Genomic DNA, 23,797 nt, shown 5'->3' on the forward strand with positions numbered 1-23,797 from the left:
ATCCAAAATCCAAAATCCAAAATCCAAAATCCAAAATCCAAAATCCAAAATCCAAAATCCAAAATCCAAAATCCAAAATCCAAAATCCAAAATCCAAAATCCAAAATCCAAAATCCAAAATCCAAATCCAAAATCCAAAATCCAAAATCCAAAATCCAAAATCCAAAATCCAAAATCCAAATCCAAAATCCAAAATCCAAATCCAAAATCCAAAATCCAAAATCCAAAATCCAAAATCCAAAATCCAAAATCCAAATCCAAAATCCAAAATCCAAAATCCAAAATCCAAAATCCAAAATCCAAAATCCAAAATCCAAAATCCAAAATCCAAAATCCAAATCCAAAATCCAAAATCCAAAATCCAAAATCCAAAATCCAAAATCCAAAATCCAAAATCCAAAATCCAAAATCCAAAATCCAAAATCCAAAATCCAAATCCAAAATCCAAAATCCAAAATCCAAAATCCAAAATCCAAAATCCAAAATCCAAAATCCAAAATCCAAAATCCAAAATCCAAAATCCAAAATCCAAAATCCAAAATCCAAAATCCAAAATCCAAAATCCAAAATCCAAAATCCAAAATCCAAAATCCAAATCCAAAATCCAAAATCCAAAATCCAAAATCCAAAATCCAAAATCCAAAATCCAAATCCAAATCCAAAATCCAAAATCCAAAATCCAAAATCCAAAATCCAAAATCCAAAATCCAAAATCCAAAATCCAAATCCAAAAATCCAAATCAAATCCAAAATCCAAAATCCAAAATCCAAAATCCAAAATCCATTTGAATTCTGATTCTGAGAATTCTTAGAAGATTTTGATGAAAATCTTTAGTTAATTCTGATGAGAATCCTTAAAAGATTCATGATGAAAATCCTAAGAGGATTCTGGAGAGAATCCCAAAATTTCTGAAAATTTTCTGATGAGAATCCTGTGATAATTCCGATTAGAGTCATAAGAGGATGCTGATGAAAATCGTTAAGGAATCTCATGAGAAATCTAAGAGGATTCAAAAGACAATTCTTAGAGAATGCTGATGAGAATCCTGAGAGGATTCCGATTATATTCCTAAGAGAACTCTGATAATTATTATAGGAGGATTTTTGAGATTAAAAAATATCTGAGAATCCTAAGATAATTCCAATTAGAATCCTCAGAGGATTCTAAAAGTAATCTGATGAGAATTTGAAGAGAATTCTGATGAGTACCCTGGGAGGATTCTGATCAGAATCTCAAGGGGATTCTGATGAAAACCCGAAAAGGATTCTGATGAGAATTCCAAGATTATTTTGATAAACATCATGATAAAAATGTTTAGAACATTCTGAGGAGAAGCTTGATAGGGTTATGACCTATCATTATTATGATATTATTTTTATCATTATTGTGATAGCATTATGATATATCCTAAAATGTATATTGTGAATCTTGAGAGTTTGCTGATGAGAACTCTGAGAGAATTCTAATGAGCATCTTGATGTTGAGAGGCTTGATTCTTTTTATAATCCTGTGAGATTATAATTAGAATCCTGATGAGAGATTCTGCTGCGATTCCTATGATTATTCTGAAAAAATCCAGAAAATTTGAAGAAGTTTTGCATCAACTGTTTCGTAAAACTTTAACTTTAAAATGTTGCATTTTTAAATTCGTTGATCATTATACTGGAACTCTGTTAAGAATCCTGTTTCTGTGAAGAATCCTAGAAGGATTCTGATAGGGGTCATAGCAGAAGCATTTTGATGAGAGTCATAGAAGAATTCTGTTGACAATCCTGGATGATTTATGATGAGATCCCTGGATGGTTTCTGATGAAAATCTTCAAAAGTTTATTGAGATCATTGAAAGGTTTCCTACGAGAATCCTGGAAGTTTTAAGATGAGTATGCTGGAAAATTTTCAGATAAGACTCTTGGTAGGATTCTGATGGCAATCAAAGAAGGGTTCTGATGAGATCCTGCAATGATTTCGGAAGAGATCCTTATATGGAAGCATTCTAATAAGATCCCGCAATAGTTATAGATGAGAGCCCTGAATGGATTCTGATTAGATTCTCTGAAGATTTCTGGTAAGAACCCTGAAAGAACTGATGAGAGTTCAGGAAGGATTCTGAAGAGAGTCTCAGAAGGATTCTTATGATAATTCTAAAAGATATATGATGAGTTCCCTAAAAAGGTTTTGATAAGATTCCTGGAAGTTTCTGAAAGTTTTCTGACGAGTTTTTGATGATCCTTGAATGATTGTCATGAGAATCCGGGAAGGATTTTGTTGAGTACTTTCAGGGAATTCTGATGAGAATTATGAGTGGATTCTGATACAAATCCTGACCTGATGCTGATAAAAATCCTTAGAGAATTCTACGAGGACACTGACACTAACAAGAACCCGTACAGTATTCTGATGAGATTAATGCGAATACTCTGATAAGAATGCAGCAAGTATTCTGTTGAGAATCCTGAGAGTTTTCTGACGAGAGTTCTGAGAGAACTCTAACAAGAACCAAGAATTCAGATGAGGATCATGAGAGTGTTTTGATGACAATCCTAAGAGAATTTTGATGATCTTCCTAATGAGATTTTTTAGAAAATTCTGATGAGTTGTCTGAAATGATTTGGATGAGAACCCTGTGAAGATTCGAAAGAGAATTATGAAAAGATTGTGAGAATTTGAACTAAATTCACATCACGAAAAACATTAAATCCAACTATTTCGAACACGTATTTTAAGCTCGTGATGCAGCTATTTCGATCACAAATACCCATCTAATTCTAGTATTCTAGTCAACGTAGCTGATGGATAACATATTATTTCCATTTTCAGTTTCAAACTGTGTCACGCAAACCTTTCCTCTATGTGTCACGCATAATTTTCATCGTGTCCGAACTTTCCACCGGTGACGATAACACAAATTTCCCATTTGACCCGGCGGTGCTTCTTCCTGTGTCCCGGTGGTCAACGCCACGCGTGGGATAATGATGTGATAGTCTTCGCATTAGTCGCCACACAAGCACACAAACCAGGGAAACTAATCTAAATTTCAACTCCAGCTGTCTGTCTGTCTGGAGGTCGTGTGTCCGATAGCCTCCAACTTTTCCTGCCGGCGTTGTGTGTCATTGAGAAGTTGTACTATCGGCGAGCTGACGACCGCCAAACTGGACCGACCGTTGTGGCATTTGGGAAATATCTATTTTATTCAAATTTCCTCATTTGCAAACATTAGTCCGCTGAGATAGGATGAAAGCTGCCTGGTCGCAGGTATGATGATGAGATGGGCTTTTTACGAATAAAGGTTGAACTTGGTCCTCGTTTAGCTATTATCAGTAAAAAACTACAAATGAACTTTAACACTTCACTTTTTGCAAAAAAAAATTAAAATACTAAAATCACTAAGGTGAGCAAATACCTTTAAACTCTAATATGTGTTGCTTATCTTGACAGATAGGCCTATTTCGTCTGCGACTTACAGACTTCTTCAGTGTCGAGCACTCGACACTGAAGAAGTCTGTAAGTCGCAGACGAAATAGGCCTATCTGTCAAGATAAGCAACACATATTAGAGTTTAAAGGTATTTGCTCACCTTAGTGATTTTAGTATTTTAATTTTTTTTTTTTTTTTGCAAAAAGTGAAGTGTTAAAGTTCATTTGTAGTTTTTAAACATACTCTAATAATCCCTCCCAAAGTTTAATATAAAAAAGTGTAGTATTATCAGTAATTTCAGCTTGATTACGGTTTAAAATATTATAAATTTTATTACGGTTTTAAAGATCAATTTAAGGATTCATTTAGGTCATAGAACCATGCTTAAACCTTAGTTTCTATTGACGGACATTTGACATAATGAGTCATATATGATATATTCCACGCACATCTACGCCAAGATGTCAAAAATTCAAACTCTGAAATATTTCCAAAACTATGCAGAACATGAAAGACAATATGTTGAATTGTATAAAAAACATAAATTTGATTGAAAATACAGTTAAAAACATACCTGAAAAGTTATATAAAGTTTATATAATTTATTGGTGAGAAAGTGAGACATTAAACAACTTTTTTTTATAAAAGCCCTGTATCATAGTTTATCAAGTGTAATATGATTGTCTTATCCGTTAACTAGAAGGGTATTAGATGACATTGTTGTGTGCGGGTTTAGTTTTTTCAAACGAATTATTGGTTCTTTGAAAACGTATTTTTTCAAATAGTCACATTATTATGGTGTCGCGTTACGAAAATTGCCTTATTTTTGATTGTTGCGATGGTTCAACCACAAGCAGTGCACTGTATTTCAGAGCAGATCAAAACACATTAAATTTCGATGATCAGCTTGAACTGCAAATATTTATTCATTATATTATCACTATTTCAACAGTAATCTTATTTACAATTATCAGTGCTTCTATACGCCCCTTTAATTGGTTTCAAACCTTTATTAAATTAAACTGCTTCTAAATTCACTCTATCTCTTTCAACAACTACTTTACATTCCGTCATTCTACCGGTCAAACAACGTATGCCCTCATCTAGGGTAACCTGCATTTCCTTCGCGCCAACATTGATATTGTAAAATAAATACTTCTTATAGAACTCTTATATTTTGGATTCTCTTCCTACTCGTCAAGATACGTGTTTCCACGAAAAAAGATTTTAAATCAGACCTTTCTTCGAAAAGTTACACTAGGTGCAAAGTTTTGGTGTCGCGTTACGTTAATTTTAACCGTAAATTTTCAGGATGAAACTACAAATTTCAAAATGCTCGTTCTCAGCAATGCTACAACCGATTTTCGGAATTTTCGATTTTTAGTAGATGGAAATAGTTATACTAGCTTTCAGCGTTAATGCCACCCCACTAAAACCCTCCCCGTTTTTGAAAAATGTGGGTATGTCTGTTTTCTCTTGTTTTTCACTCAAATCTGATCAAGTAGCTCTGGTTTTTAATGAACTCGTTGGCTAGTGACCCAAATCTTATCAGACAGGTGCCGTTTAGTACAGGAAAAGTCTCTCACATGTTGTGGAATACAGTGGGATTCCGTTTTTGGCATGCTCCGATTTTGGCAACAAAATGGATCCGTTTTTGGCAACATTTTTCAATACCATTAAAATTTGTAATTTTTTGTAAATACTATCGTGTTTGTTGCTTTAGTCACTTGAATAGCATGTCAACTTCACACCGATTACATTCCAGATCTCCATTTTCGTCGATGTTTCCCAAAATCTCACCAACTACTAAGGACTCGCGTACGCGCTTATTTACTTCAGAATGGTCATTGGTCATACATAGGCAACGTATCATGAGATCAATAATCTCCACCAGTATCTCAACTTAAGATCATTCTTTTTTCATAGGCATTCATATTGAGTGACCAGCCCACTTGAGTCTGCCCATAGGTGATACAATAAAAAAAAAATCTGTTCTTCAGATTTGGAACAGCTTGTTCGAACAAAGCACCAGCACCGACAAAAGAGCAATGAAAAATCTATGACTCACACAGAGTTACAATCATAAATTTTGTCTCGCTGTCTTTATTATTTTGGATTTATATACATTGCGTATGTAAAAACACACTATAATAGATACACGTATGTACAGCAAAATGTCGTGTATCATAACTTGTTTTTAAATTTCATTAAATAGCATGACAAATGCGAATACAGTCCAAACTACAATTTACTTTCAATAATATCATTGAAGCGTGCGATAAATACGACTGAGAGTATTTTTACTTTTTGTCTGTGGTATTGGTGTGTATATTGATCTTTCTGCGTCAACTATTTAAAGCTACGTTCTCTCTTTTCTATAGACTCTACGAGGCGTTAGATTTGTTAAGAGACGATCCAGAATTCTATACAAGATTGTTAATCAAGGATACGGGTCTCAACATCATCAAAATGTTCCTTGCATGCTGAGTCTATGAGTTTCCTAACTGTACCCTGAAGAATTCTTAAGGGATTCTTCGTTCTTGTGGGACTTTTCAGAAATTTTAACGAATTCATGAGGATATCCAAGTGGACACTGAGAGCTTCTTGAGGGATCGTTAGAGTGTATAACTGGTTATGGAGGATTATGTTCAAAATCTGGTGATTCCAAATAAACTCTAGGGCGTCTTGTAAATTTTAAGCGGGATAATGTGAATTTCTAGTGGTATTTTTAATATTTCCGGCGAAAGCTTGAGGATTTTGAAAAGGTTCCCAGAGGAATTTGAGGTGTGCTAGTGGTAGCCTAATAATAATAAACTTTTAATTTTTTTTCATCTGAGAGTTGAGAATTTACGGCAACATCGCAGCGGAATTCCAAGATGTCAACTCATAGCAAAATCCTTAGCAAGATCCTGAGAACTCTATGCGAGATCTTACGGATGCTTGGCAAGATGATTCAGAGCTCAAGCGTTTTTTCTGTAGATTTCTTATGAGAACCTGAAGATTCCTATAAGGTTCTTGAGGTTTCATAACAGGATCCTGTAAATTTCAGTTGATTTCATAAGGCAGGTGTAAAACATATATCAAGCTGAATTAAACATTATTTCAAGTAAAAATTAAATTCTACACAATTACAAGCCATTTATGCATCTTCTCATGTTTATGTTTGCCCTTTTGATACAGTCAACCATTCATTATAAAATGCTTTATTTTATCAGAAACATAAATTGAAGAAGCAATTCTAAACTTACCGAATTTTTCAGATTTTATGCTAAAGTCCAAAAGTTAAATTGATTTTAAAGGTTCATTTAATTAGAAAAAAAGGTCTTGCCGTTTTGCAATACCCAGCGCTTTTGATTCGTAAATACGTCTCTAAAAGAAAACATTTTTGTTTTCGTTTTCTCTCATAGTTTTAAGAAAATGTCCAGTTCTTCAATAAAAGTCACTTATGCGATTATTGGTTTTACAAGGCCCTCTTATAAAAAAAATTATGCATAAAGCTTCTAAAAAATAATTGAAGACGTTGAGGCGTAAAAACGCGACCAGAAAATCGTTTGCCAGATTTAATATTACGGAGCTATAGATTCATAGCATAGTATAACCCTTCGGGAAAATCCTTCGAAGTGAACCTTTTCGAAGTCTCAACGCCTTATGATTCCATAAAAATGATGTACCGTAATCCGGGGTAACATTGATCATTTTTTTTAGTTTTTCTTAAATTTTTTATTTCACAATACAAATGTTACAAGTTTCATATTCTTAAAACAAGTACTGGAACCCACCACTCCTAACTATGTACTTTATTTTGTTTTTCGAAAGATTTAAACATGTTTAAATAAATGTTTTAAGTGATTTTTTGATTCAGCTGATATGGGGTAACATTGATCACCCAAATAAACAACGTTCGCTAATATTGGAAATGTCGTTACTTACTAAAATCAGGGCCCCTGAAGCCGAATATGAAGACCAAACTCTTACAAGTCATTTACTTTTTGAGTTATTTCAAAATTAAAAACACCTTGAACAGCGGAATACGCCTATAAGTAGGCAATTTCGTCATGAAATTCTACATTCGTAATAGTAATTAGTTAATGTTGCCTAATTGAATAAACTTATGAAAGATTTGACAACGGAATCGTTTTCGGCGATGCCATTTTTAGTAACACCCGCATTTTCCTTGATCACATCGTCTGCAGAACTCATGTGAGACATGAATTTTCGGTAGTGTCAGTGAAAATGATAGAAATCATTGTTTCAAAAAGTTGACAAATTTGCGCATGAACTAAACGCAATTTTGGCAAAAACCTTAATTATCATTAACTTATGAATATACGAAAGAGAGGCACCATTCATGGTTCGAAAACGTTTCATCAATAAATCCTTATTTGAACATTTAACAAGATGAGTCATCCCGATCAATGTTACCCCGCTGATCAATGTTACCCCGGATTACGGTATTAACATTGTAATAATGTTTTCAAAACCAATAGTTGAAAAATAAAATTTGAAATATGGGTTCCGATTTTGGCACGGTTCCGTTTTTGGCAACTGAAAATTTCAACTTTGTTGCCAAAAACGGAATCCCACTGTACTTGGCTTCGATGGTTAACAACGTGGTTCTCAGCGGATAATCCGGAATATCCGTAAAAATGGTCAATTCATGAAAATAATCCAAGACAGTTTTTTTTTTGAAAACTCATCAGAATTCCTTATTTTAAAACGCAATAGGTTATTTGAATTGTTCATGGACCTAGGTGGTCACAATAATGGCCTCTGGAATATCCGGAACATCTGTAAAAATGGTCATTTCGTGAAAATCATCCTAGATCACTGCGCTTTTTTTCAAAACATATCAGAAATCAATTACACAACAAAACGGATGATTGGGATTGTTATTGAATATAGGTGGCCACTATAAAGCTCTTAGGAGGATCTGAAGCAACCGTAAATAATGGTCATCTCGTAAAAATCAACTTAGAAACGTAGTTTTTTTTTCAAATCTTCTGAATGTCTTGTCATGACATTTATCTATGTTGACATTCATCCTTTACGTTGTATAATAATGAATTTGATTAATTTTGCAATAAACTTCGGTGATCAAGGTGGTCTTTAATTTCAATACAAATTATACTTCTTCTTCTTCTTCTTCCTGGCGTTACGTCCTCACTTGGACAGAGCCTGCTTCTCAGTTAAGTGTTCTTATGAGTACTTCCACAGTTATTAACTGAGAGCTTTCTTTGCTAAAGTTGCCATTTTCACATTCGTATATCGTGTGGCAGGTACGATGATACTTTATGCCCAGGGAGGTCAAGGAAATTTCCTTTACGAAAAGATCGTGGACCGACCGGGAATCGAACCCAGACACCTTCAGCATGCCTTTGCTTTGTAGTCGCGGACTCTAACCACTCGGCTAAGAAAGGCCCCCAATTATACGTGTATTACAAATTTTATAAGTTCTATAATTATGATTTTTTATGTGTTAAAAAAACGCACAGTGGTCTAGGATTATGTTTTACGCCCAGTTTTGCGGATCTTTCCAAGGGAGTTGTAGTTGTCCATGGGCAGTCCTGATTGGATGATTATATAAATTGACAATTTTTATGAATATTGCGGATTTTCCAGTGATCCATGTTGTTTACCATTGAAGCCAAGCAGTCCTCAAGATGTGTGAGACTATCTTTTCACTGACTGATTCTTTTCTGATAAGATTTGGGTCGCTTCTTAAAACCAGACCTAAAACCAAAGCTATTCGATTAGCTTTGTGCAAAAAAGAAAAAAATAAACATATGTATTTACCTCTCACAAAAACGTGAAAGGTTACAGAAGAATTGCGCCAACGCTTAAATCTGGTACAACTACAGTCGCCTCTCCACATCTCGATATCGAAGGGACCATCGAGATAGGGAGAGATCGAGACAAAGAAAAATTTTTAAATGAATACTAGATTGAAAACCTCTTCGTTACCAAGAAAATAATAAACAATCAGACGTCATTTCGCGTTCCTTATATGTTTTGAAAGCCAAAAATTTGGTCTAGTAACCATCGATAATGGTCATATCGACATATATCTATATATTTTCTCTCTAGAGAGAAAATTGGGAACAAACAATCAACAGGAACACATCGAGATATGGAGATATCGAGATAAGGAGGATATCGAGATATGGAGAGAGAAAATGTATGCAGAATGAAGGGACCGAAGAAATCATCGACATAGGGAGAGATATCGAGATATAGAACATCGAGAAGTGGAGAGTCGACTGTATTTCCTTTCAATGAAAGCTCAAGCAATCGGTTGAATAATTGAGGAACTGAATTTTATGAGTTAAAATGTATTCACAATTTCGCCTAGTAATCTGATTTAATAACTCTTCTGTGCGGCAGAATTCCATGATATTCAGATCACTATTTTGAGACCATAAACGACCTTAACAATTTTGCTAAAAGATGATCCTTAAAATACTACATGGCTACGTTGAAATTTTATTGGCCCTATATCTGGTTCAATTACACCCATGTGCCACAAAATTATGTATCGTTCAGACCACCATTAGTGAACCATAACCGTAATTCTAAGAAATTTTATAGATTTTTTTAAGCTTTAAATAGTTATGTAAATTTTATATTGTATTTGTGTCCAAACTATCTTCTATCTTCTTCTTCTATATAAATAAAAATGGAATGGTGTTTGTATGTCACGACATGGCTTACGAACGGGTCAACGTTTTTGAATGATTATTTCACCGTTTTGTTCCTCAAGGGTTCCGACTTGTTTGTATGTATAAAAACCCTAGAATATTTATCAGAAAAGTTGGAAAACACGAGAACTATAATTTTGTATGGGACGATCCATAGAATTTTGACAGCCTACTTGATGGCAAGACGAAGTTTTCCGAGATCACTAGTTTTATTTATAAATTTACAAATTCAAAGTTTAATAATTTAAGTAAAAATCAATGTTTTTTTGACTTGAATAATATTGTTTTTACATTTAGGGTAGATGTACCAATTATGGATGTAATATGATCATTCCTATTAATATTATCCGTTATATTCTGGTGAAATAGCAAGAAAAATCTCTTTTTGTTCCCACTATTGGTACTATAGCCATAATAGGGCGATATTCAAAACTGAAAAGGCAATAGATGACTCTTTTTCAGTGGTAGTAAAAACGGAATCCTGAAGCAAAGAAAACACAATGAACTAAACACAAAAAGTTATGTATTCATATTACGCCTGATTTCCCATCACTACTTTTTCGATTCAGTTTCCTAATTGCAAGTAATTTACGTTTTTCATTGTTTCCCATACGTTTTGACAGTTCACCGACTACCATAGGCGCGTCCACGTTCGAAGTCATGGGTAGGACAAACGTTGGCAAATATTTTGTGCACAGTGAAGTTAAGAAAAATTTTAGCGCTTGAAATTGAAGTTCACTTTATTCGAAAAGGCTCAAACGCAAAGGGGTGTAAGTGACTTTTTGCCTGGTTCTGAGTTGAATGGAAAAATTCTACTGTTTCCATGCGTTCTAGCGACATTTTCAGTTGATTTTTCCGCTCAACAGAAAAAAATACAACCTTATTTTCATGCTTTACAGGACTGATAGCGACTGAGTGCCTTAAAATAGGAAATTATAGACCTCTTGCTAGAAAAAAGAAACCTAAAAGAAATTAAAAAGAGGCCAAAACTAGCATCAGAACATATATTACTCTAAAATCAAATACTTTTTTCGAGAATTCCTCGTGCCATTACGACAAGTATTACTGTATGTGTTTTTTTTCATGATTTTCGCTTGAAATTTCATCAGGAATATATTCATGTATTTGCCCTTATGATCAGATAATACTCCTGAAATGTTTAAAAGAGTTCATTTAGTGATTATTTCCCAAAGAATTTCTCCACGAATTTTCCTAGGGAATTTCTTCAATAACAGTATACCTCAAGAATGTCAATTTTCCCAAGGAGTACCACAGAAATGGAATTTCTCCAAAGATTATTTCATAAATCATCTGAATTTCAACATTTGAGACATTTTCAAGAAAGTCCTAACTCTTCAAAGATTTTATCCAGCGATTTTTTCATCGATTTCCCTGGGACATTCTCCAAGATTCCCGATCAAAACATCTTCTAAAATTCAATAAATTACTTCTCCAGAAATTTCTAGGGATTTTCTTTAATATTGTATACTAGGATTTATATACCCTCATCAATTGCTCCAGAGATTCCGTCAAAGATTTCTACAAAAATTCCTCCAGTGATTCTTTCAGATTTTCTCAAGTAGGTTTTACATTTTTTTAAAGATCTCTTGAAGGAATGTCTTCAAGGAAATGCCTAGGATTTTTTTCTGGAAAATAAATCCGAGAGATATTTCTGAGGAAAATACTAGAATAACCTCTGAAGACTTGTGTAAGTTTTACTTAACAAATATTCCACAGGGTTTTTTCTAGAATTTGTTCGAAAAATATTGGACAAAATCTTCATAAAAATTTGTTCAGAAATTATCGGAGGAATTATTGGGAGAAATTGCTGTAGTGCAAACTGGTTAGAAAATTTGAATAATTTTTTGAAAACTGCATGGAATTTTTTTTGGTAAAATGGCATGAGTATTTGGATGAAATGCTGGAAAATTCCTAGAAAAAAAAAATAGATTTGTTCAAAAGACAAGGAATTTTGGAAATTTGGGAGGATGAGATGAATTTCTGAAGTAATCGACATAAACAGGCGGAAATATTCTCGCAGGGCTTCTTGAAAAAAAAAATGCTTAGGCTATATTTTCAAACACTCTTGAATAAACTTTCTCGCAAAATATACTGTAGAAATCATTGGAACATCTCTTAGAGTAACTACTGGTGAATTCGTTTGAATGATAAGTAAAACAATATCTGGATGAAATTCTAGAAAATTTGGAAAAAATCAATGAAATAGCTTTGGAGTCCTAATGGATTTCCTGGAGCGAATTCTTCTAAGCATCCTTTGAATAATTGTTGGAATAATTTGTGGGAGAATAGGTAGAGAAATATCTAGAAGAATTTCTGGAGACATCCTTGCAAGGGACTCTGAAAATTTCTTAATAAGATCACTATGAAAATTTCTAAAGCATTATTTTATTTGTTTGTTTGTTAAATCATGGGTAGGACAACCCTTTGGCTGTCCTACCCAGGCGTTTTTGTGCGTAGGACATGTCCTACCTGTCCTACCCACTTCCCGCGCCACTGCCAGTGGCGCGGCCACGTTCGAAACCATGGGTAGGACAAACGTTGGCAAATATTTTGAGCACAGTGGAGCTAAGAAAAATGTTAACCCTATGGAATGCTAGGCTGGAAATTGAAAGTTACTTTATTTGAGGGGCGCAAACGCAAAGAAGAGTAAGTGACATTTTGGTCCGTTTTGAGTTGAGGATATTTTACTGTTTTTAAGCGTTCTAACGATATTTTCAGGTGATTTATCCGCTCAACAGAAAAATAACATAATTTTTAAGAAGATTTTCAGTCTTTACAGGGCTAGTAGTGACTAAGTTCCTGAAAAAAGAGCCTTAAAAAGAACACAAACTATGCCGAAAAGATACCAAACATAAAACGGAACCTAATAAGAGTGACATTTGACAAGTATTACTGGATGTGTTTTTTTCATAATTATCTGTAGGAATTCATCAGAAATTTATTAAGGTATTCGCTCAAATATTCAGGTATTACAACGGAAATATTTAAAGGAGTTTATTTCAGGGTTATTTCCCATGGTATTTTTCCATGAATTTTCCTAAGAAATTTCTCTAAGAATTGTGTTTAAGCTCCCTTAACAATATAACCTGGATTTTTCCAAGGAATATCCTTAAAAAATTCTGAATCCCTCAAAAAATTCTTTGAGAAATTTTTCAAGAGAGTCATAACCCTTCCAAGATTTTATCTAGTGATTCATCCATCGATTTCTCTGGGACTTCCTTCGATTCCCGGGCAAAACGTCTTCTAAAATTCAATCAACAACTTTTCCAGAAATTTCTGGGGATTTCCTATAAAATTGTCTTGTAGGATTAATATAAGACTTCAACTGGGGATTTCTCAAAAAAATACCTTCAGCAATTGCTCCAGAGATTCCTTCTAAGATTTCTACAGAAATTTTTCCGGTAATTCTTTGAGATTTTGTCAAGTATGTCTTGAAAGTTTTTTTAGGTATTCTTCCAGGAATGCCTCAGGGAAATGCCAAGGAAATGTTTCTAAAATATAAATCAGTGAGGTATTTCTATGATACAACTTGTGTAAGTGTGTAGTATTAACTGGTTTGAAAACTTTTTTTTTCGAGAAACTTTTTGATAAATATTTGGAAATACTGCAGGAGTAATACTTGAATGAAATACTCGAAATAGATTTGTTCGGAGGAAATTTGGGATTTCTGGAAAGAAACATGAATGAACTCTTGAAGGAATCTACATGAATAGGCGGAGCAGTTCTTGCAGGGTTTCTTGAAAAATAATACCAACTTTCATTATCATTCATATTAAAAAAAAATATGAATATCCTTTATATAACCTTTTTAAATCAATTTTATTAAACAAATTTTACAAAAATAGATCAAACTGCTTGCCTTCACAACCAGTGAGGTTGTTCTTATTCTCTCAACTATTTCTAGATAACGAAAGGATCAGCAGCAAAAATTCAATTTGAGTAGTTTTTTTTTTGTTCTTTGTACCGAAGTGGCACGGAAAATTGCCAAAGCTTTCAGAAGAAACAGGAGATGATTGGAAAATGTTTCATTGCGCAGTAACTTCATCAAATGTTATACTGGAATATTTTCAACGATTCTGCAAAAAAAAAAAATTCTCAGTAAATCTGCCCCAAATGTGTTTATGAATAATGCTACAAAACATCAGTAGGAATTTGATTAAATTTTTTATCTGGAATTTATTAAGAACTACTTCCACAAATTTCTACGGCAGTTCTGAATCAGCCGAGAACATCTAGAGACTTCTATATGAATTGCTCTGAAAATCATCAATAGATTCAGCAATGCTTTGGTAGATTATATCAAGAGTAATCGAACGTTCAGAAATCGCTAGCACTGTCACACTCGTGCTGTGTATAACACGATGCCACTGGTATTAGATTAATCCATTACTATATCCAAAGATGTTTCAATAAACTTTTGATAATTCTCTGAAGATATTCCAGAAACATCTCAAGAATTACTTCGAGGAATACTCACGATAAATTGTCACTGAACATATTCCGGGTATGGACGTAGATATTTTTAAGAAACTATTCATTGATTCATTCAAAAATGCCATAGATGATGGCTCCATTTGTTTTTTCTTCTTTTTTTTCTTCAAACGGTTGAAGAAGTTTCTTGTAGTAGTTATTATAGTTTCCCAGGGTTTGCACCATATATATTCTCAATTCTCACAAGCCAAAACTCTCGGGGGATTTATGCACATATCATGTCACGCTTTACTAGGTATGAGAATACCATGGTAAACCTCATCGTATCTTCCATCATTTATAAGAATGAGTACAAAGTTGATCGAATTTGTATGTATATTGCACAGATAATAGAAATAGTTTATTTTTTTAAGCTTTCTGCAGATTTTTTTTGTTGAATTGTGGGTAGGACAATCCTTTGACTGTCCTACCCAGGTATTTTTGTGCGTAGTACATGTCCTACCTACCCTACCCACTTCCCGCGCCACTGAATATGCTCATTCTGATTAATGTCAACGTTATTGTAGTAAAACAAGATGTTTAAGAGCGTTCAAAGTTAAATGAGATCTCCACTCAGCCAACTCACCAATTAGATTTGACATATCAATGATCTTGATGGAACAGCTTGAATAATAATAATCTGGATAATCTTTCCAGTACTACCAGAATCCTCATTTACCATTATTTTCAAGATTTTGGTACTTTTTTTTCTTTTAGGTTGTTCATTACAAATTTATTCCAATATTGCTTTACAAATTCTCCCTATCCAGCTTTTTACGCTAGCTATAAAACAACGAGGGGTGATTTGACTTTGACATTTCTTACCACCCGATTTTATAGTTAAGTCTTAGTAGGAAAAAATTTCAGATTGTTGATTGAACTGTCAAAAATTTTCACTGAATTTGTTTTGCAGTGGCGTTTGTTTTGTATTGCAATATCGGTCCCATTTTATTTTAACTTTATTCTTTTTATTTTAGGTATCATTAATCCAAAATTATACACAATGAATTAGTTTCTAAGCCAGACTAATAGATGGTGTTCTTGAACTTATTTGTCTTCAATTTGTGTAAGAATATTTCAGTATAGATGACGATGATGAAGTTTAGTTGAAATACTAATGAAGATGATTGTATAAAAATCGGTAATTTCAAATATTATAATTGTTATTTTTCTCCATCTAGCCACTGCACAGTGGTCCAGGAATCAGTTTTACGCGGAAAGATGCATTTTGAGCTTTAGAATGAAACATTAGACAAAAACGGTCTTCTACAAAGTTGTTTGTATTAGTTAAGCCCTTTGTTTGGTGTTATTGAAAATTAGGGTGGACCACGTTTTCATAGAAATTGTGTAACTAACTTTCTTATTTGTAGAAGTTATATTATACATGCTTCAGCAAAGTTGTAGACCATTCAATTTCAAGCAACTTTGCCAAAAAAAGTTTTTTTGTATCGCTTAAATTGACCGCTTTAGAGCTTTTTTCCTACGGTGACATAGGGTGGTCCGAACAAAACTGGTTTTCTGGCTCTAGAGTTCTCAATTCAAATTTCTCATCAAAGTAGTCTATGAAACACTTTTAGAGCTTTGAAAAATGCGTAATTTGGTGAGTGAAGAAACTCGCTATCTCCTTCCGTTTAGGAGTTATAGTTGTTTTTCTCTCAAAAACATGCCTACTTTGATTGTGAATATCTCTGATTGGGGCAAACATAAAAAATATCTTTTGACGGCATTCAAAAGACAAAATAAAATTGTATATTACATCAAAAAATTACAGATGTGTTATTTTTGTAACTCTAATAAAACGTCTTGAAAGTCAAATATTTTTTATCACAAAAACTTTAATAACTTTTGAACTAAAATAGATATCATCAATATTTTTGCATGAAAATTTGCGTTTTATTAAGTTTTTAAAGTCGTTCATAGACCGCTTTGAAGAAAAACCTGAAATAAGAAAGATAGGGCTCTAAAACTATTTTGAAGATTTTCATAGTATGATTTTCTTAATTATTTTGCATTTTGAGCATGAAAATGAAATTTTAGACAAAAATAATCTTCTACAAAATTGTTTCTTAAAATGTAAGCTTACATATTGTGTCATTTGAAACTAGGGTGGTCCACAATATCACACATATAATATAATCAACTTTTTTATTTGCAAAAATACTGGTATATGCTCTTAGGCAAAGCGGTAGAACTTGAAATTTTGATCAACTTTGCCAAAAAAAGCTTTTCTGTAGCTCAAAATTTGACCAATCTAGAGCATTTTTTCCTAATCATCGCAGGGTGTTCCAACAAAAATAAGTTTTTCAACTCTAGTTATTTTAATATTATTTTCTCGTCAAAGTCGTCTATGAACGACTTTTAGAACTTAACAAAACGCAAATTTTTATGCAAAGAGATTGTTGATATCTATTTCAGTTCAAAAGTTATTAAAGTTTTTGTGGTAAAAAATATTTGACTTTCAAGACGTTTTATTAGAGTTACAAAAATAACACATCTGTAATTTTTTGATATAATGTACAATTTTATTTTGTCTTTTGAATGCCGTCAAAAGATATTTTTTATGTTTGCCCCAATCAGAGATATTCACAATCAAAGTAGGCATGTTTTTGAGAGAAAAACAACAATAACTCCTAAACGGAAGGAGATAGCGAGTTTCTTCACTCACCAAATTACGCATTTTTTAAAGCTCTAAAAGTGTTTCATAGACTACTTTGATGAGAAATTTGAATTGAGAACTCTAGAGCCAGAAAACCAGTTTTGTTCGGACCACCCTATGTCACCGTAGGAAAAAAGCTCTAAAGCGGTCAATTTAAGCGATACAAAAAAACTTTTTTTGGCAAAGTTGCTTGAAATTGAATGGTCTACAACTTTGCTGAAGCATGTATAATATAACTTCTACAAATAAGAAAGTTAGTTACACAATTTCTATGAAAACGTGGTCCACCCTAATTTTCAATAACACCAAACAAAGGGCTTAACTAATACAAACAACTTTGTAGAAGACCGTTTTTGTCTAATGTTTCATTCTAAAGCTCAAAATGCATCTTTCCGCGTAAAACTGATTCCTGGACCATAGTGCACTGTTTGCTGAATGGATTTGAATTTAGTGAATAATTATGAAGGTTCTTAACAAATTAAGGTATTTTGTTGATAATATTCACTGATATCTGTTTCTTTAACACGAAAAATTTAAAAAAAAAATCCTCTAATATAACAAAATTTCTCTTTAATATAGTTTAAAACCCTTTTTTAAATATATTTTAAAAATTTTTGATCTCATTGCTGTTAGATTTATCAATCTGAACTTGTTTTTGGTTTTAACAATAGCAAAAGTAATACAAATCAAATTTAGTTTAAATTTAATCAAATTAAATTTATACTGCGAACCAAAATTATGTAACTTAAACAGGAAATAAGTTATTTTTGAGCGCAATGGTATATCAAACTGTCATTCGTCAGAATATCCTTACTAGAGTTTTCAATTTTCCCGGGATTTGATTTCCCGAGAAACGGGAAATAAATTTGCCATTTCCCGGGAAATCCCGGGATCCCGGGAAATTTTCAAAAACGTGAAAATAAAGAAAATTTGACGATTTTTTTTTTCATTTAGGTGTACCGGGGGCAGAATGGACACCCCCTGTATCTTCGCATATGCGAATAATTTTACACTTTAGATGCAAACAATATTTCAGTTGCCTGTCGAAAGAGTAAGTTGTCCACTAAAATTTCAGAAAAAATGTTTTATACATTGATTTTAAACCAAAAAATGGAGCATGATTTTATTGGGTTTAAAAATTATAACATTCACACCTCACCAAATAAGGTTTCAGAGGTAAATGACTGCAAGTTGACCGAAAATGCAGCTCTTGACTGAATCTTCAATTATTTATGCTAAATTCAAAAATACAGTAGATTTTTTTCTGCTGCTTTGAGACACTGAAAAACTTATATGAAAATTTCCTGTACTGTTGGGGCAATATGGACACCGAGTGACAAAGTAGAGCTGACACTTTAAAGAAAAAGAAATGTAACTTCATACACAAAACTATCCAAAAACAATTAAGCATGCAATGCAATGATTATGATTCGGAACCACAAATCGGTTGAAAATCGTCAGTTCTGTATCAAAACTAATCTGGAGGCAATATTTAAGGCATCACTACGAAAAATGTCGTAAATTGGTTTTAATCATGTTTTCAGTGGCACAGTGATCTATCGCTATGATTTCCTGAATGTGTACTGGGAAATGTTCCCGGGATTGAAAACTCTAATCCTTAGGTTTCAGTCAGCAATTAATATCAAAGTTTGAATTTCTGGATTTGAATGTTTCGTTTTAGCCCAATCGCTGAGGAAAACAATTTAAAAAATTAAGGGGGGGGGGTGATTGATATGCTACGTATTTTCCAAGGGGGGGTATCAGCATTTGTGACAAAATGCTACGAAGGGAGAGGGGGGTGTTAAAAATCAGTGAAAAAATGCTACGTCATTTGTGAACGGCCCCTTACATAATTTCATTTTACAATCAAATGCAATCATTCTAACATGTATCAAAGCTCAAGATTATTCGCACCGCCATCGGAAAGCACTGTACCGTAAACATTTTTAAAAAATCATACTTAAGAAATATCTAAATAGTACTGCAAAGAATTAAGTCAAATTGATATGGTGACCACATCTACGCTTTTACAAAGCACAACATTCTCAAAGGGTTTCACAGAAACATTAAATAAGTTTTAACCAGTGTCGGATCAAATCACCCCACTGTGAGGCAGAATGTCGAATGTATTAAACAAATAACAATACTAGATATACATTTTTTCTGAAACCTGAAAGCAACATTATCGATTTTATCAATAAAAATAAAAAATGCTTTTTGTGTAACGCGACACCATTTGCAGAACCCTGTTGGAAGATAAACGTAACGCAGCGCTCATAATATGAAATCAATGATTTCTGCAATTATTCAATATTTTCTTCCAATTTGAAGTCACACTCTGATTCTTATCAATCCATAGAAGGATTTCCTAGAACAAACCCAGATTGTAGAAATTATAGCATTATAGAGAGATGTTTAAAAAAGTGCATTACAACGATGGTGTCGCGTTACGAAATGCAACTGCTTTTAGTTACCATATATACAGTGTTATGTTTCAAAATGAATGTCACAACATCAAGTACATTTAATATGCAAAATATTAAGGCTGTTTAATCACATGGTCACAAGGAATATTTCCGAGAACAGGCCTCATTTGATAATGAAAGTCGGTTCCTCGTGGTGTCGCGTTACGCTGGAATGTGTCATATGTCAATCATGCCTTTTTTTTAATGCTACTACTTTTTGTATGATTTATTTTTATGCGAGATGTTTTTATGTTACGAAAAATTCATCATTGTCCTTGTTCCACTTTGTGTCGAAACTTACGATTCTCGTCACATCTGTATAAGCAAATGCTCAGTGTATCTATCACTTCTGTAATTCTACATAAATGTTTGCACAAAGGTAGCTTTCAACTCGAAGAATCAAATATAACATCACACAGCGGGGTATGAAATGCATTCCAATGCAATGCAAATACAAATTCCAGGTATCACAACGTCTGCTATCGATATGAGCTCTCTCTATGGTCCAATTCACTCGAATATGAATCGGAGCTACGTATCCGAACAGAAATCGTCGATAAGTGGTATTAAAAAGTATTCTGCAACGCTTAAGTGCTCACTGTCATGTTCCGTTGTCGTTTCGGAATCGACTTTCTTCAGAACACACCTTACAGAGTGGATAGTTCGTGTATACTGCATCAGATGTCATACAATATGGATTCAACTCTTCCACAAACAAGGACAGAACTTATTTTCAAATAACATCTAAATCTTGCCTGCAGCTTCTCCCGGAAGCAAATGAAGATAAACTTTTCATCCACAGATGTCACACGAAAACAAACTCTTTGGAGCTTCGTTGATAAATCTTGAAAGTTTTCCCAGTAAGCAAACAATTATCTCGGTCACAAATACGTATGTTTTTCGGATCAACAAACTTATACTAACAATCATTTGGGAGATCTTTCCGGAAAGTGTTTATTAAAATGCATCTTTCAGGTCGGTTGTCTGCTGCTGTGTCTTTTTCAGTGTAATATCTGAATTGATGAACTTTGGATCTAAACAATTTTATACCATTCTATTGCTAATGCTCAAGTTTATATTTCGATTCGATTTCAATTCATTTTATAGGAACTGAAATTGCACGAAAAAGTTTACAGCAGACTACAAAATGCTAAAGGCAAATGAACCACGTCATTGTTACTCTATTACAAAATGTGTTCGTAAAATTTGTCTTCCAAGACGAAGGATGTTTTTACATTTTCCCATGGTAAAGTATCCACTCCAGTTGTCGCTTACCGGGAGCATTCTTACGTCTGGCTTGGTTCTTGAAGGAGGTTGCTGACACTGTCAGTGCAGTCAGTGGCGTCGTTGTGGCAACCCTTTCAAGCTGCCAGACAGCCAGGTAATGCCGGCGGCGAGCAAGTTGAAGTTTGAAAGACAACTTTCTTGAAGACTGTATTCTTTGGGGAGCGGAAAGTTTTCAGTTGATGTAGAGTTAAGAAGTGGCGCTTGATGTTGTTATACCAAGTTTGGTCAAAAAATTTTGGAATTTAAAGTCGAACCTTTATACATACTTTGTTGGAGGATCTCCCGAAACTGTCTTAACGAGTCGAGAGCTTCTCGCTATATGATTGATAGTAATCCAGGTCAAGTGCAACCAGTCTCTAAATCCATCTCTAACAAATCCAACACTATTCTCATCTCGCATGTTTAGATGTTCATCACTGTCAAGGCTCGAGATCCACGAACGTTGACTGCAGCATTAATCATCTCCCGCACAGTGCGACTCCGTAATGGACCATTTCTAATTACCCGAAGCGACAAGGCTCATTTCTCTGGAAGCGAAAATCAATCCTTTGGTTGGTGGGGAGGAAAAAGAACATCAACATCCTGTGATTGATGTCGGTGTAATTATTTATGCCTCAGTAGCTGGAGGGATGTCCTGCTTCTTGTCCGACATCATTGGACTCAGTTTTCCCTTTTCGCAGAGCAGGGTGTTGATTAATCAAACAAAATGAGTCATTTTTCTGTATACGCTGCTTCGTGCTAATAACTGATAGAGCTTCTAATGCAAAATTGACAGCAATAATTATAAATTATAAAATGTGCAAAAAGTTCATATGAGTTCCACTAAAAATTCTTGTAGCGTTTATTTGTAATCTTAAAGCTATTGTATTGAATTGAAAGAGGAGCATAAATTTAAACACCGTTAAAGCGGGTGAAATTGATCAACGTGTCACATGATTTTCTTTTTTTTTTTGCTTTATTTAACAACGCAGCTGTAGAAGTTACATAATTAACTGTGTCCAGCCACTCGAAAAGTAAAATATTTCGAGGGAGCAAGCTTATAATCTAACAATGTTTCTTATTTTCTACTTAATACTAACATTAATTCATTACATTTCAATAATTCAATATGGATATCTCAATTATTCTCAAATAGATACTATATAAGATGATAAATTTAATTCTAATTTTAAATGATTAGGAAGCGCACTAAACTGAGTTATTCCGGAGTAGAAAAAATGTTTAAGAGCTAATTCTGTGCGTGGCCTTGAAACATAAAAGTTTTGTCTTGCTCTTGTGCTATAAGAATGCAAATCATGAAATTCAATAAGACGAATATTCGATTCTACCAATTTATATTTGATTTTAAACACCAGAATTAAACAATTGTATTTGTGCAGCAAATTTAAAGGCAAAACTTCTGGTGAGTATAAACTTGCACTTGGAAAGAGAAGTGGAAGCTTTCGAATTGTTTCAATAACTCTGTTTTGTAGAACTTTCAAAACGTTTAAGTGACTTGCTGCAGCTGATCCCCAAACTGTATTCATATAAGACAAGTGAGGTAATATGAATGCATTATACAATTGCCAGCAACTCTTTGTGCTTAGACAACCTCTAACCCTTCTTAGAGCAAATATAAAAGGAGTTATTTTATTCTTTACTAATGTTATGCGACTTTTCCAGTTCAAATTCTTGTCAATTGCCAAACCTAAATAGTCTACCTCAGTGACCTGAGACAGACGCTCATTATTAATGTACAAGTTCAAAGATACATTTGAAGTTTTTAGAGAAAATATTATGAAATTCGCTTTTTTATTGTTAATTTGCATTTCATTTGCCGAGAACCAGCTGGGAAGTAACTGAAGATCGTGTTGCATCATACTTTGTAACTGTGATTTATGGCTTTCTCAGTCTAGGGAAATCAAAACGGAAAGTTTTGTTTTGCCCAACGTTTCGGCACTCTGTATTTGGCCTTTATCAAGGGTAAAACTGTCTACCGTTTTTCGTTTCGAAGCTTATTGCCGTTATGTTTAAGGGGGGGCTTCTTGTATTCAATAATATTCATTTGGTTTGGGTGAAGTGTAGTGCATGTCATTGTTAATAGTGAAAAAGTGTCCCAAATCCGTTCACCCAAACCAAATGAATATTATTGAATACAAGAAGCCCCCCCTTAAACATAACGGCAATAAGCTTCGAAACGAAAAACGGTAGACAGTTTTACCCTTGATAAAGGCCAAATACAGAGTGCCGAAACGTTGGGCAAAACAAAACTTTCCGTTTTGATTTCCCTAGACTGAGAAAGCCATAAATCACAGTCAAAATCCTTCCAGTCGAGTATCCTAGATCAATACTTTGTAACGTTTCTAAATCTTTTGCTCTATACTTAAGAACAGCGTCGTCCGCATAACACTGTAATTTTCCTTTTAATGGTATATTGAATAAATCGTTAATGAAAATGTTAAATAGTATGGGTCCTATGATTGACCCTTGAGGTACACCAGACTTTATCAACAAGGGTTCACTAAGTACTCCATGGACTTGACATTGCTGCTTTCTATTCGCTAGGTATGATTTTAGTAAACTCACTGCTGAAGGCGTAAAACCATAGAGACTTAATTTAGCTATTAGAAGTTCATGGGAAATGCAGTCGAAAGCTTTACGTAAATCTATAAAAATACACAAAACATATTCTCCGTCATCTAACCCTTTCACTTTAAAGTTCAAAAGTTCTAACGTAGCAGTTTCAGTACTCTTCTTTGGCAGAAAACCAAACTGGTTTTTGTTCAGAAGTTCATTTTGCAGCAAATGA

The sequence above is a fragment of the Aedes aegypti genome, chromosome 1, assembly GCF_002204515.2.
Source record: "Aedes aegypti strain LVP_AGWG chromosome 1, AaegL5.0 Primary Assembly, whole genome shotgun sequence".
Taxonomy (NCBI): domain Eukaryota; kingdom Metazoa; phylum Arthropoda; class Insecta; order Diptera; family Culicidae; genus Aedes; species Aedes aegypti.